This window comes from Canis lupus, chromosome X, assembly GCF_003254725.2.
Source record: "Canis lupus dingo isolate Sandy chromosome X, ASM325472v2, whole genome shotgun sequence".
Taxonomy (NCBI): Eukaryota; Metazoa; Chordata; class Mammalia; order Carnivora; family Canidae; genus Canis; species Canis lupus.
Window position 1 is genome coordinate 72,026,478 of NC_064281.1, and position 16,858 is coordinate 72,043,335.

Sequence of the window (16,858 nt, forward strand, 5' to 3'; positions counted from 1 at the left end):
CTCCCAATGTTTGTGTTATCCACCTTTCTACTACTATTCTACATAAATTCTTCCATATACTTTACTCACCTCACCCACACAGACAAATACAAATGCACATTTCTGTTTTGTATTTCCTTTCTTCAGACCCTCTGATATAATTCTACTCATTATTTTTATATTAAAGTGTTTACCATTGACATTGTTTTAATATAGTTTCAAAGCTGTGCTTATATTTAAACAGGGGCTAATGTTTTACTTAGGAATGAATTGATAACCTGACGGTAAGTGTTTATATTAGGATAGTTAGTTGTTTTGAAAAAGGGACTATGGGTTCCCTCAAATCATAAGACATGTAAGCTGGTTGCCTATGCCAACCAACATATTGCATCTGCCAATATGTTAAGTAGACCAGCTGCAGAGTAATATTACAGAAAATGTGAATTTATCTCAATTCAGTTCAAAACACATTTACTGAGAGTGTGCCATGTGCCAATCAGTATACTTAGGTTGAAAGCCTTTAACTTAGTTTTTTCGTTTGTTTTTTTTTCCTGAGAAAAAGTGCCTTTTTGTAGAAGGTAGAACTTGGTAAAAAGAATAGTGGCATCTCAGTCAGTTTAGGCCACCATAACAAAATACTATAGACTTGCTGGCTTAAACAACAGAAATTTAGTTGTTAGTTCTGAAGGACAGAAGTCCAGGATCAAGCATATCAGTTTCCGGTCAGGACTATTCCCTAGCTTGGAGGTGGCTGCCTTCCCTGTATCCTCACATGATGGTGGGTGGGGTGGGGGTGGGGGGGAGGACAAGCTCTCTAGAGTCTAAGAGTACTAACCCCATTATGAAGGTTCCATCCTCATGACTACATCCAAATTTAATCATCTCCCAAAGACCCCTTATCTAAATACCATCAGATTGTGGAGTAGGGCTTCAATATATGGATTTTGGGGATCCCTGGGTGGCGCAGCAGTTTGGCGCCTGCCTTTGGCCCAGGGCGCGATCCTGGAGACCCGGGATCGAATCCCACGTCGGGCTCCCGGTGCATGGAGCCTGCTTCTCTCTCTGCCTCTCTCTCTCGCTCTCTCTCTGTGACTATCATAAATTAATAAAAAATTAAAAAAAAAATATATGGATTTTGAAGGGTTACAATTCAGCCCATAGCAATAGGTGGATATGGTATTGAAAATAAGGTTCTTTGTTTAAATACTTAATTACCTAATATATAACAAGCTATTTATAAACAAAAATTAATATGCATTAATGAGCTATACTCTACTTTGTAATAATTATTTTTATTTAAATTTAAAAGGGCCATTGGTCAAAAAAGGGAGTTATTTTCCTAGCTAGAAAGAATAAATATACTGTTTTTCTTGTTTCTGTTTCTTTTCTCTCCATTTTCTCCCAACTAATTACTGTTTTTGAATGTGTATTTATGGAAGAATTTAACAATTCTTTTCTTTTGTATACAAAACAGAATCTATAGATGAATTAATACTCCTTTAGCAATCATAGGTGCTTCCCAGCTTATAATTTTTGATATTATTGACATTTATTTCCTAATAATTTTTGATTCTATAGAGAAAGTTCAAGAATGAAGCAAAGACAACTTGAAAAGTTGACACCTCAATCTGTAATAAGAAAATCTGCCAACAGAAAAGTAACTGGCATATTAAGCTAAATCCATATCTGTCTCAGTTTAAATTCAATGTTATTTCAAATGGTCAATTAGAAAAACATTAGGCAGTTACTATGAGCATAATTCAATGTTAGGTACCACAAAGTAAATAAAGTAGTATAAGACACAGTTCTTGTTCTCAAGGAGTTTAAAGTCCATTGAGGAAAGGAATTCATATGCAAAGAATGCTTAGAGAACCATTACAGTCTAGGCTGTATGGTGAAGTCTATCAAAAAAAGAAGAGTTCTGAAAAGCATATAATCAAACTGAGCTTAAGTAGCCAGAATGGCTAAAAATCAAAACAACTGAAAACACAAAATGTTGGCGAGAATGTGAAACAACCAGAAATCTCATTCATTGGTAGTGGGAGCATAAAATGGTACAAAAACTTTGGAGGAATGTCTGGCAGTTTCTTACAAAACTAAACATAATGCTAAGTGAAATAAACTAGACATGCATACATACAAATATTGTATAATTACACCTATATAAGTTACTTAGAATAGGCAAATTCATAGAGACAGAAAATAGAATGAGGGTTACCTGGAGTGGGAAGGAGGAGATGGAGAATTATTGTCTAATGGGCATGAAGTTTTGGTTGGGGTTGATGAGAAAAGTTCTAGAAATGGATAGTGTTGATGGTTGTACAACATTGTGAATGCACTTAATGCCACTGACTTATACATTTAAAATGGCTAAAATGATAAGTTTTATGTTCTGTATGTTTTACCATGATTTAAAAAGTTACATGCATGCACAAACACACACACACAAATGAAATGAAAAAAAAAACCCACAATGCATCATTAAGAAAATGAAAAATGAAAACAAGACCATAAATATATACCCCCCCATTACTCAGGAATTCTAACTCTAGGTATTTATCTAAGAGAAATAAAAACCTATGTCTACAAAAACATTTGTACAAAAACGTAGTTTTATTTATACAAGCCAAAGCCTAGAAAGAACTCAAGATACTAATCAACAGGAAAATGTATAAACAAAGCAAGATTATTCAACAATAAAAAAGAAACTATTCATATACATAAAAACATAGATTAATCTCAAAAGTATTATGTAGAATGAAATAAGATTTACATGAAGAATATCAACTATAAGATATTATCTATATAGGATTCTATTTTTTTAATTTAATTTATTTTTTTAATTGGAGTTCAATTTTCCAACATATAGCATATCACCCAGTGCTCATCCCATCAAATGCCCCCCTCAGCGCCATCACCCAGTCACTCCAAATGACTGCCACCTGCCCACCTCCCTTTCCACTACCACTTATTCATTTTCCAGAGTTAGGAGTCTCTCATGTTCTGTCATCCTCACTCATTTTCTCTCCTTTCACTTTTATTCCTTTTCACTATTTTTTATATTCCCCAAATGAATGAGACCATATAATGTTTGTCCTTCTCTGATTGACGTATTTCACTCAGCATAATACCATCCAGTTCCATTCATGTTGAAGCAAATGGTGGGTATTTGTCGTTTGTAATGCCTGAGTAATATTCCATTGTATACATATATCACATCTTTTTTATCCTTTCATCTTTTGATGGACACTGAGGCTCCTTCCACAGTTTGGCTATTGTGGACATTGCTGCTATAAACATTGGGGTGCAGGTGTACTGGCATTTCACTGCATCTGTATCTTTGGGGGTAAATCCCCAGCAGTGCAACTGCTGGGTTGTAGGGCAGATCTATTTTTAACTCTTTGAGGAACCTCCACACAGTTTTCCAGAGTGGCTATACCAGTTCACATTCCCACTAACAGTGCAAGAGGATTCCCCTTTCTCCACATCTTCTCCAACATTTGTGGTTTCCTGTCTTGTTAATTTTCCCCATTCTCACTGAGGAGAGCTGTTGTCTCATTGTGGTTTTGATTGGTATTTCCCTGATGGCCAGGGATGCGGAGAATTTTCTCATGTGCTTGTTGGCACTGTCTATGTCTTCCTCTGTGAAATTTCTGTTCATGTCTTTTGCCTATTTCATGATTGGACTGTTTCTTTGCTGTTGAGTTTAATAAGTTCTTTATAGATCTTGGATACTAGCCCTTTATCTGATATGTCATTTGCAAATATCTTCTCCCATTCTGTAGATTGTCTTTGAGTTTTGTTGACTGTTTCTTTTGCTGTGCAGAAGCTTTTTATCTTGACAAAATCCCAATAATTCATTTTTCCTTTTGTTTCCCTTGCTTTAATAGATGTATCCTGCAAGAAGTTGCTGTGGCCAAGTTGAAAAAGGGTGTTGCCTGTGCTCTCCTCTATGATTTTGATGGATTCTTGTCTCACATTTAGACTTTTCATCCATTTTGAGATTTACCTTTGTGTATGGTTTAAGAGAATGGTCTAGTTTCATTTTTCTGCACGTGGCTGTCCAATTTTCCCAGTACCATTTATAAAACTGTGGAACAGATCAACAAGATCCGTGGCATAGATCAAGAAAACCAGGAGTTGGTTCTTTGAAATATCTAATAAGATAGATAAACCATTAGCCAGCCTTATTAAAAACAAAAGAGAAAAGGCTGTAATTAATAAAATGACGAATGAAAAAGGAGAGATCACCAATACCAAAGAAATAGAAACTATTTTAAAAACTTATTATAAGCAGCTATATGCCAATAAATTATGCAATCTAGAAGAAATGTACACATTTCTGGAAAACCACAAAGTACCAAAACTGGAATAGGAAGAAATAGAAAACCTTAACAGGCTGATAACCAGGAGGAGATTGAAGCAGTCATCCAAAACCTCCCAAGACACAAAAGTCCAGGGCCAGATGGCTTCCCAGGGGAATTCTATCAAACGTTTAAAGAAGAAACAATACCTATTCTACTAATGTTCCGAAAGACAGAAAGGTTTAGAATACTTCCAAACTCATTTTATAAGGCCAGCATCACCCTAATTCCAAAACCAGACAAAGACCCCACCGAAAAGGATAATTATAGACGAATATCCCTGATGAACACAGATGCAAAAATTCTCAACAAGATACTAGCCAATAGGATCCAACAGCATATTAAGAAGGTTATTCACCATGACTAAGTGGGATTTATCCCCGCGAGGCAAGGTTCGTTCTGGACTCGTAAAACAACGTGATAGATCATATCAACAAAAGAAAAAAACAAGAAGCATATGGTCCTCTCAATAGATGCAGAGAAAGCATTTGACAAAATACAGCATCCATTCCTGATCAAAACTCTTTGGAGTGTAGGGATAGAGGGAACATTCCTCAGCATCTTAAAAGCCATCTACAAAAAACCAACAGTAAATATCATTTTCAATGTGGAGACACTGGGAGCCCTTCCTCTAAGATCAGGAACAAGACAGGGATGTCAACTCACACACTGCTATTCAACATAATACTAGAAGTCCTAGCCTCAGCAATCAGTCAACAAAAAGAAAAGCATTCAAAATGGCAAAGAAGAAGTCAAATTCTCCCTCTTTGCAGATGACATGATACTGTCCATGGAAAACCCAAAAGCCTCCACCCCAAGATTGCTAGAACTCATACAGGAATTTGGCTGTGTGGCAGGAGAGAAAATCAATGCCCAGAAAGCAGTGGCATTTCTATCCACTAACAATGAGACTGAAGAAAGAGTAATTAAGGAGTCGATCCCATTTATATAGGATTCTAAAAATGAAAATGAAATTACGGTAGAAATCATAACAGTGTTTGCCTCTGCTCAAGTTGGGGATGGGGATGGGCTGTGTTGGAAAATAGTGTTCATGGAGAAATTAGGAACAGAAGTTGGCAGTGTGGGTAATATTTTATAGGTCTAAGGAAGAGAGACGTTCTTGTCTGCATTGGGGAGTCACAGGAAGCAAAGACTCAGTGGAAAGGAATGAAATAGTCATAGAGTGTGGAAGCTGGTATGACCAAAGCAGAAGCTATGTATTTGTGAGAAATAAGTTTGCATACATATCATAGGGCAGATCATGACAAACTTTAAAAAACAAGGTAAAGGAATATAAACTTATTGAGGCATTTAGTAATATTTTCATAGGGCAATGGCTTGGTATAAATGGTTTCTTAAGAAGATTTTTCAGCCAGCAATTTTCTGGACATATTGCATCAGAAAGAGTCTGTAGTTAGGCTACTTGATTACATAGTTATCTCCACAATACAGATATGAAATGACAATTCCATACCTAGGGAGGAATCAGTGGGAATGCTGTTCAATTTTAAGCTATGAATTTATGGTCACTATAGCCATTGCTGTACATATTTTAAATTAGTTTCAAGAATTTTAGGGAGGGGTATAATATTTTCCTTAGGGAACAGAGTTACATGTATATAAATCATTTACTATAAACTTCTTTGGGTTGATATCAGGTGATGTCCCTGGGTAATATATTTTTGACTGAAATGGATGGAAAAGAGGATTTGGAAGGTCCTTGCTCTAATCATCTTTACCAGAAATCTGTTTCTAAGGGATATGAAGCAATGTAGAGTAGGAACTCTATACCTGAAGGATTTATTATTAGAATAATAGAAGATATAGAAGAGCCTAGTAATAGCTTTTAGTAATAGCCCTAGTGATAGCTGTTAGGATTTGAAGTTGGGTGTGTTGGCATGTATTTTAGTAAACTAGCTATTGGAATACTGCGTATTGTAGACCACCAAATAAAAAGGAACAAGCAGACTGTAAAATGACTTGAGCACATAAAAGACTTATAAAGAGACCAGAGTGGAAGTTTTAATAAGAGATTTTAACTATCCAGGGATAGACTGGCAGCATTAAATAGAAGAGACAGGACTGGAAGATTTTTATGGCTTTGAAACATGGTTGCTTTTTCAATCAATGGGTGTTTCCCACTAAAATGAGCATTATGTTAAGTAACATATGGCTGAACACATACAAATACGCTGAAGGATGTTGTGTTTTAGTGGAAATCTCTTTAGTGGTGAATAGGAGAAGACTCTAATAGCTGGTTTATTTAGAAATATTGAGAAAGAAAGACTGAGCAGAAGAGCTTAGAAAGTCATGATTAGAATGGTCAAATGCAGGGCAAGTAGCTAGCTTTGACACATCTAGAATCAAGAAAAATAAGAGATACGTCTTTATAGATAGAAAAATAGAGAAAGGATCATATAATAGCATATAAAAACAATTAAAAAGGGTATTGTAACAACTATGACTAAAGAGGAAACTAGAATTAAAATAAATGTGTAATATTTTAAAGGAAGAAAAATCAAGACAGGCAAATTGATGATTACAGACTCAAACTTCCTTGATGAATCTTCGATTTCTTTTTTTTTTTTTTTTTTTTTTTTTTTTGAATCTTCGATTTCTTATATTTATTAAAAAAAAACTACTATGTGCGTATGTGTGGGTGGGGGAATCACTGAATTTAATAAGAAGAAAAAGAAGGATCATTACATCTAGAGTGAATGGAGACAGGAAAGTCAAAGCTCTTCTCGGGCTCACTGGCTGAAACCTAGGATATGGAGTCAGGAACTGCAGGAACCATGTAACCATATTTCTCAGCCTCAGTTCTGCCTAATAAAGAGACCAATTCATCAAGTCACAAATAAAACAAAACAAGCAAAAGAGAGGAACCCTGAGCATGGCCAAGACTGAGAAGACAGGAATTATCCAACTATGCCTTACAGATTTATACTTTCTAGAAAACAGTGAATTTCTTGACACCTCACATATTCCACATGCATGTTGGGAGGGCTCTAAATGTATTTGATTTGCTCAGAAACAGATGTAATCCATCTAAAATGACTAGGCTACCTATTGTGAACTAAAAAAAGAGAAGTGTGAAAAAAATCCTCAAAGCAAATGCCAGCGTTGGCAATAAAATCTTCCTGCTCTCATCTGCAGTTATGGCTGAGTAAGTACCAGGAATTTATAGATATATGTGATTTCACCTGTCAAAGAAACTAAATTAGAAATCTCAGTGCCTAACTTTGCCTCACTAACTTCGTCTAACTTTGCCTCACTTAGCATATAGGTTTCAGGCTTTCTTTGAAGGACACTGAATTCAGAAACTGAGGAGTGAATTACAATGATACAAAATAAACATGTTCAAAGGTTACACCTTTTTGCCTCTGATCACAATCTAAAATGTATTTTTCAATTTTTGAAAATGATTATTCTCTGTTTAAAAATAAAGTATGATGTAAAAGTAAGGCAACAGAACATACAAAATATTCACAGATTTAAGGTATGGAAAGTACCAAAAGAAGAACAAATAAGGGGATCCCTGGGTGGCGCAGCGGTTTAGCGCCTGCTTTTGGCCCAGGGCGCGATCCTGGAGACCCGGGATCGAATCCCACGTTGGGCTCCCGGTGCATGGAGCCTGCTTCTCCCTCTGCCTATGTCTCTTCCTCTCCCTCTCTCTCTCTCTGTGACTATCAAAAATTTAAAAAATTAAAAAAAAAGAAGAACAAATAAATCAACCCCATCAGGAAACAGAACAATAAAGAAATCAATATAATTTATTCATTTTGTATATCATAGAAGGATTAAGTTAGAAAAAATAAATATGGTCAATGTATAACTATCACTATGGATATCTGCCATTAGTAATATTTGCATTTTTCCATAATCTGTATGATATGCTATATTTGGTAAACATAACAAATGATAATTTATACAGAAAAATTGTTCAGTAATTTGGTAATGGAAAGAATTGCTATGAATCTATTAATGCCTTGTACTTATGTACTGCAAAGCCTTTCAATGCAGGATATTCAACCCAGCTGGGGTATATTACTTGGGAGATTATTCCTTATATTACAGCTAAGATCAGTCATGGCCTTATTCTTAATAGGAACAAGAATCTATTTTCTTCACTTTCAGTACAGTGTTCTGTTCAATAATAGTCTAAGGTTCTATATAGAGAAAAAAGGGATCTTATATGATTCTTAAGATCACAGTAAAGCTCATTTTAATCAAGAAAAAATGCTTAAAATTAGCCCTAGCTTTAAAGTTAACCTGGATTTGAAAACAGAATAGAGTTAGCATTAAGAACTGAAACACATAATTAAGAAAGTTAAATCTGTTCCTACACACAGACCAACTTTTCATAAAGATTTTTTTAAAACAACCTATAACTTTTAAAGTACTACAAGTAAAGAATTGGAAGAAAATACATAAAGAGCTAGTAGTAAATAGCAAGTTTCCTGAAATGTCAGAAAAATACGGAGTCAATTGTGGATTCTAGCTTCAAAGAATGGCTAAGTCCTGGTGCTTTGTTTAAACTAAATAACCAGTTACTGCCATGGATTGATGACTTTAAACATCTTGAAAAGGAGTCTGTAGAATCTAGATGCAGAGAATAGGCTTGGCCAACCCAATGTCTATGGATGTGTGTTTGTGAACAATTCTACATGTTCCCTACAGGTGTATTTTGTTCACAGTAACACCATTAGTAATGTCTCTTTTTGTAAATTCCAGAATTTTATAGAAGCCAAAACTGAAGAAAATTATAGCTATGAATATAGGCATCCTTTATTATTAATTTTTTTAAAAAATTAAAAAAAAATAAATATAGGCATTCTGGGATATATAAAAAGAAATTTCTGACTCTTGTACCAATCAGTTTATGACATGAGGCATAAATTTGATTACCCTTATATTAATATAATAATAAGTGATATTATTGGCCATAAAATTGTAGTGGTTGATTGCAACTACTGAATTTTGAAAAGAATTATTTGCTTTAGTGACCTCTGAGATATTCTTATCTATATTTTCTAACGGGAGGGGAGAATGAAGTATAATGTTATATCAAAAATGTAATTCTTATATTACTAAATAGATGACTAGAACATTTATCTATAAAAAAATTTGAGCCAAAAAATTTTCAGGCTCTGAAAAATGCAGATGTTGAAGCAGAAAAGAGGATGCAGCAACTTAGAACACTTTGCTAGAACAAGTTGGATGGGTACCAGAAATTTACTTTTCTAATAGAAATTCCTTTCCTCCCTTCTCATGGAGCGAGAAGTGCCTCATCTGATTGGCAAAATCTGGAGAAATGTATGACTTCTTGGTTCTGCTATTTGATGAGACAGTTGGATCAATTTAGAGAGCTGGTTTAAAAAAGTTCAATTGTGACTTCAAGTTTAAGCTAGGCATATTTATAAACATTACAGATGATATTTTGTTTTCTATCTGATTCTTCCTTCCCAGTTGGTTCAAAATGTGTAAGAAGATGAGTAGGACTATGACTGTGGAGACCTTAAAAAATTCCTAAGTAGATGTCAGGAGCCCAACAAACCTTCTAGGACCTGTTCTTTCCTATCATCACACACTTACACTAATCTTAGGAGACAGGTGAGTATAGTGAATTTAGGTTTTGTAGTTATGCCCCCTAGGTTTGAATCCCGTTTTCACCCTTGGAAACTTAGGCCAGTCATTAAACTACCCTAGGCTTCAATTTCCTCATGTGCAAACTAAGAAGTATAAATAATATTACCAAGTAATCACCCACCAAATATAAGCATAAAATAACTTTGTAATTATTGTCCTTCAATATACGTGGATATTAAATACTATTTCATGTTTGATGAATAATGCAAGTATTTCTTTTTTTAAATGCAAGTATTTCTAATAATGACTACCTGTTCCTTCTTACAGATACCTAAGTACTATGTTAAGAGGTGTGAAATTATATAATTCACATCTGACAGGCCTAATACACATTATATCATTCATCCTATCCCTGATAGTGTATTGATTTTCTATTGCTGCTGTAACAAATCACCACAAATTTAGTTGCTTAAAATAACAGAAATGTATTATCTTGTAGTTTTGTAGGTCAGAAGTCTGCAATGTGTCTCACTAGGCTAAAAGCAAGGAATTGTCAGGGTTATATTTCTTTTTGGAGAGTCTCAGAATCCACTTCCTTGCATTTTCCAGCTTCTAAATACTTCTGCACTTCTTGGCTCCTGGTTCATTCTTCCATCTTCAAAGGCATATCTCTGAATTTTTCTGCCTTCTACTTTTACAGACCTTTGTAGTTATATTTAACCCACCTGGTTAATCTGACTACTCTTATCAGCTTGAGATTCTTAATCACATATGCAAAGCCCCTTTTTTGCCATGTAACCTAATATTTACAGGTTCAGAAAATTAGGATGTGGACGTCTTTGAGGACCATTGCTCTGCCTACTAAAATAGGGAAAGAAATTGAGGCCCAGGAAGGCTAAGTAACATTCTAAAGTTCATGGACTTAGTGCTTAGGTGGGCCTAAAGCTCATGCTTCCTAATTTCTGGATAACTACATTTTTTTTATTATGCTTGATTGAAAAATTAATCTCATCCCTGAATCTAGTAAATCGAGGACTGCAGTCAATATGAGGCTTATTCTATTGTCTACTCTTTTGACCCTTTCTTAGGGTTAATGAAAAGAACTGAAGACATTAGGAGGGGTATATGTTTTAACTGCAGGAAGGATTAGCTGGATCTGTTCTACTAATTCTTTTTTTTAAGATTTTATTTATTTATTCATGAGAGACACACAGAAAGAGAGGCAGGTTCCATGCAGGGAGCCTGACATGGGACTCAATCCCGGGTCTCCAAGATAAAGCCCTGGGCTGAAGGTGGCACTAAACCGCTGGGCTACTGGGGCTGCCTAGTTCCACTAATTCAAGTACAAAAGGTCATAGGCTAGAGAAGAGGTCATTATAACATAAAATATAAGCTTTTCTAGGGTTACTAGAATATGCAAATCTAGTAATGGAAGAAACAGTGTTATCAAACTTGGAAGGTTAAGGGAGCAGACTCAAGTGAGCTACAATGTCAACAAATTCATAATTCTTGTATTTAGAAGAGTTCTGTTTGTTGTTCGAAATGCTTGTTTTTCTGAGAAATTGAGAATACTGTTCCTGTTTTACATAAAATTTAAAGAAAATTTTGGGAAAATTTTAAAATAAAGGGCATGGACTTCATTGCTGTGAGCTTGCAGTATAACCATTACTACATGAAAAGATAAAGAAAAGAAAGAAAGAAAGAAAGAAAGAAAGAAAGAAAGAAAGAAAGAAAGAAAGAAAATTAAGGGAAAATTGAATGAAATCCCTGTGTGGTAATTGCTGTAAGTGAAGCTGGTTCAAAGAAAGAGGGGACTTACTAACCTAGCTATAGTGGCTACAGAAAGCTTTATGGTATACATAGAGTTAAATGTGGCCTTTGAATCAGTAATACAAACTAAAAATATTCACACCCTTTGACCCAGCAATTCCACTAATATAAAAACAACCAAATAAATTTAAAATGCAACAAAATACATCTTTATGCACCTTATAACAATGAAAAATCCTGAATACTTCCCAAATAGATAAATAATTAAATAAATTATAGTATAATACATGGGGATACTATATGGCAATTGAAATTATGTTTTTGAAGAATTGCTCATGATTGAAAGATGATTATGTTATATTGTAGGCCAATACAAAGGATAATACAAAACTATACTATATTTATAAATATTTATTATTTCAACACTGAATCTTCCTTAAAAGTCAATAAAATTCATTATTCTTCTAGTAGAAAAAGAGTAAGACACTTGCCTTTAAGGCCAGGGCAGAGGTTGTCTTTCCTTCTGAAGAAGTACCTTCAGTAGTTGCTGGGTATCCCAATTTATGCAACCTCTCCCCAGTACTTCTTAAATCTAGGACACCCCATGGGAAGATAGCTTAGGGTAGAGACTTGTCACCACCCATATACAGAAGAGAAAAGAAAAAAAAAGTCCACACAAAAACTTGTACACAAATGGTCATAGTGACATTATTCATAATAGCTAAAGGGTGGAAACACTCCATATGTTCCCCAACTTTTTAATGGATAACAAAATGTGATATATCATAAAATGGAACATTATTCAGCAAAAAAGAATAAGTAATGATATATGCTAAACATGATGAACCCTAAAAACATTGTAGTAAGTGAAAGAAGCCAGGTGTAAAAGGCCACAAAAGATGTGATTCATTATCAAATGTCCACAATTTGCTAATCCATAAAGACAGAAAGTGGTTGCTTAGGGCTGAGTGAGGAGGGTAGTGGGAATGGGGATTGACTGCTTATCAATATGGGATATCTATCTGGGGTGATAAAACTGTCCTAAAATTAGACTGTGGTGAAGGTTGTATAACTCTATACATGTGCTAAACACAAAAATGAACTGAACATTTAAAATGAGTGGATTTTATGGTATATAAATTACATGTTTATAAAGCTATTGAAATAAATAAATAAATAAATAAATAAATAAATAAATAAACTTATTAAGACCTTTCCCTGGACCTACATGATAAGTCCATGGCTGAATGCCCACCTGGACAACAAAAAAGCAAATTTGAACACTGATACTAGGTGTTTGTGTCTAGTAAAATAGGTATTATGTCAGAGAGCTCCAAACCACAGGTGTCTCCTTGGAGTGGAATTTTCCTATCTAATCTATGTTTACTATAAAGCAGAAATCTGATTTTGTGACTGTTATAGAGGGAGATTGACTCTGGCTCACTTGAGTCCTCATATACCTGGACCAGAATAGCTGTATAGAATAACCAACTTAAGCCCAATTCTAAGGCAAAAGGAAGGAAAGGTGATGTGATGATTTAAGGCCCTTCTAGCCGCAAAACCCTTGTGAGTCACTTGGTGAGATCATACTCAACTAGCTGATGTTAGCTTGATTATCTCTGAAGTTGGCTCTGACTGGGTGTCCTCCATGCATAGGCCTCTGTGTGTGTGTGTGTGCGGTGCTGGGGAGGAGACACTATTGTAGTAGAGCTGACCCCTACTGCCCCTTGTGATAACTTACTGAGCACAGTCTCTTCCCAACTTTATGTTCAGTGAAATCATTGGTAGTAGTTTAAAATCAGCCATGGTGGGAATATTTATACTATGGAAATTGACAAATGTTACAAATCAAAGCTTTTGTTTTCAGAGTTCATTGTTAAATGCGACAACTGATTGGGCCAAGTATGTATTTCATATGTTGGCAATTGATGTGCCATTGGCTCCTGCATTTGAGGGTGGATGTCTTTCCAGTTTAAATCTCCTCTGGAACATCTAGCCCTGCATTGACCTACTCTTTCCAAACCAAAGCAAATGGAGAAAAACTGGTTTAATATTCCTGATTTCCCAAATTCCTTTGATGTACTTTATGTGTAAGCTCCCTGCAATTTCACGGAGAGGTACATAGGAATGCCATAGATCGGTGGGTTTAGAAGAACAAAGGATATGCTTTGTTATGATGAGCACAATGACTGAGTCTGCATAGCAGAAACATTTATTATAGTGAAAAGAAAAGGCACACTAAATCAGCAGGTGATGACTTTCTGAAATCTAGGCCACTGCAAGGGCAGAAGTCTTCACCTAGTAGTAAACAGAGCCATTAGCAAATTAGGTGTTGAGAGCTATGGAACAATATAGGTAAAAGGACCTCCGAACTCTCTTGACTGTTAACACTTTTAGTTTATCTCCTACACTAGATGTGGTAGGATTTTTGATAATTTTCACTCTTCTTTACAGCTTTTCTGTATTTTACAGACCTTTAAAAATGAATATGCATTAATTTTATATTAAATTAAAGTTATCAAAAATAGGATTTTTCAATAAAAATTGGAAGTCAGAAAAGAGGACATGACAAATTAAGCAAAATATATAAATCAAAGAAGGTTAAGAAGAGATTCATAAGTCAAGCAGATAACTTAGGATTTAAAAGCAATAGAAAGCTATTAGGTATTCTTCAGTAGTGTTAGGAAACATTTGTGCCTCAGTGAAAAACTATGCATTGTTTATGGCACATCCTCCAAGTTTATCTGGTTTTCTAGTCTTTCATTGGTTTTGAGGTATTTTATAATTCTATAAGTTGTATAGAATTGATGGTAATAATGCAAATTATTCTTACCTACATACATGAAAATAACTTCTATCCCAGGGAGGGATGCCTTCCATCATAAAAAAGAAGAAGAAAAAGAAAGAAAGGAATCCATTTTCCATTTGCAAATCCATTTTAGTATTTGAGATCTATAAATGTGTCTGTTTTTTGGACAACTTGTAAAAGGTTCCAAGTTCCCTCACTTAAATTAATAAAACATTAAACAACGTAAATAAAATCATTAACAGGTGGACATTTTATATCTGTGTGTGAGTCATGGTTTTACCTTTTAGTGAAAATTATCTTTTGACAGTAGGCAAGTACATATAATGAAACTCATGTTTTTAATGCAGATATAACATCAGGCAAACTTCCCATTGTGTGCCTGCCTGGTGACTTAAAGAAAAGGCAAATAAACTACTTACAGAAAAGGCAGGAGAGAGGAGGGGCAAGATGGCAAAAGAGTAGGGTCCCCAAATCACCTGTCCCCACCAAATTACCTAGATAACCTTCAAATCATCCTGAAAATCTACAAATACGGCCTGAGATTTAAAGAGAGAACAGCTGGAATGCTACAGTGAGAAGAGTTCGCGCAGCTATCAAGGTAGGAAGATGGGGAAAATAAAGAAATAAAGAAACAAAAGGCATCCAAGGGAGAGGGGCCCCACGAGGAGCCAGGCTAAGGCGGGGTCGAGTGTCCACAGGACAGGAAAGCCCCGTCCAGAGAAGCAGGAGCTTCACCAATCTTACCGGGCAGAAAGGCACTCGCAGGGTGTTACAGCAGGACCCGAGGAGGGCGGGAATGCCCTCAGGCTCCCTGGGACACTAACAGACACCTGCGCCCCAGGAAGAGTGCGCCAAGCTCACGAAAGGGCTGCAGCGCGTGCACTTTGACCCAGGAGCAGCTCGGAGGGGTGCGGGCAGCGGCTCCGCAGAGAGGCGGCTGCGCGGCTGGGAGCACGAATCCAACAGCACAGGCCCCGGAGCACAGGGCACCCGGGACACAGCCCAGGATCCGACCTCCCCCTGGGACAGGCAGACGCTGGGAGGGCCCAGGACAGCAAGAACGCTTCTGCCCCGAGCTGAGCAGATCAGTGGCCCTGCCCCCGGAGCATCCAGGCCCCTGCAGACAGAGAGCTCCAGAGTTACTGCAGGAGCTGAATCCAGGGCTCCATAGAGGGCCGCCGCCACTGGGGTTGTTCCTCCTGGGGCCTCACAGGGTAAACAACCCCCACTGAGCCCTGTACCAGGCAGGGGGCAGAACAGCTCCCCCAAGTACTAACACCTGAAAATCAGCACAACAGGCCCCTCCCCCAGAAGACCAAATAGACGGACAAGTTCCAGGGGAAGTCAAGGGACTTAAAGTATACAGAATCGGAAGATACTCCCCCATGGTTTTTTTTTTTTTTTTTTTTTTGCTTTTTGATTTCTGTTTGCTTCCCCCACCATTTTTTCCTTTCTTTTTCATTCTCTTTTTCTTCTTTTTTTCTTCCTTTTTTCTTTTTTCCTTTTTTGTTTCCTTCTTTCTCTCCTCTCTTTTGCTTCTTTTACCAATACAACTTGTTTTTGGCCACTCTACACTGAGCAAAATGACTAGAAGGAAAACCTCAACTCAAAAGAAAGAATCAGAAACAGTCTTCTCTCCCACAGAGTTACAAAATCTGGATTACAATTCAATGTCAGAAAGCCAATTCACAAGCACTATTAAAAAGCTACTGGTGGCTATAGAAAAAAGCATAAAGAACTCAAGAGACTTCATGACTGCAGAATTTAGATCCAATCAGGCAGAAATTAAAAATCAATTGAATGAGATGCAATCCAAACTAGAAGTCCTAACGATGAGGGTTAACGAGGTGGAAGAACGAGTGAGTGACATAGAAGACAGGTTGATGGCAAAGAGGAAACTGAGGAAAAAAGAGATAAACAATTAAAAGAACATGAGGATAGATTAAGGGAAATAAACAACAGCCTAAGGAAGAAAAACCTACATTTAATTGGGGATCCCGAGGGCGCCAAAAGGGCCAGAGGGCCAGAATATGTATTTGATGAACAAATAATAGGTGAAAACTTTCCTAATCTGGAAAGGGAAACAGGCATTGAGATCCAGGAAATAGAGAGATCTCCCCCTAAAATCAATAAAAACCGTTCAACACCTCGACATTTAACAGTGAAGCTTGCAATTCCAAGATAAAGAGAAGATCCTTAAAGCAGCAAGACACAAGAAATCCCTGACTTTTATGGGGAGGAGTATTAGGATAACATCAGACCTCTCCACAGAGACCTGGCAGGCCAGGAGGGGCTGGCAGGATATATTCAGGGTCCTAAATGAGAAAAGCATGCAACAAAGTATACT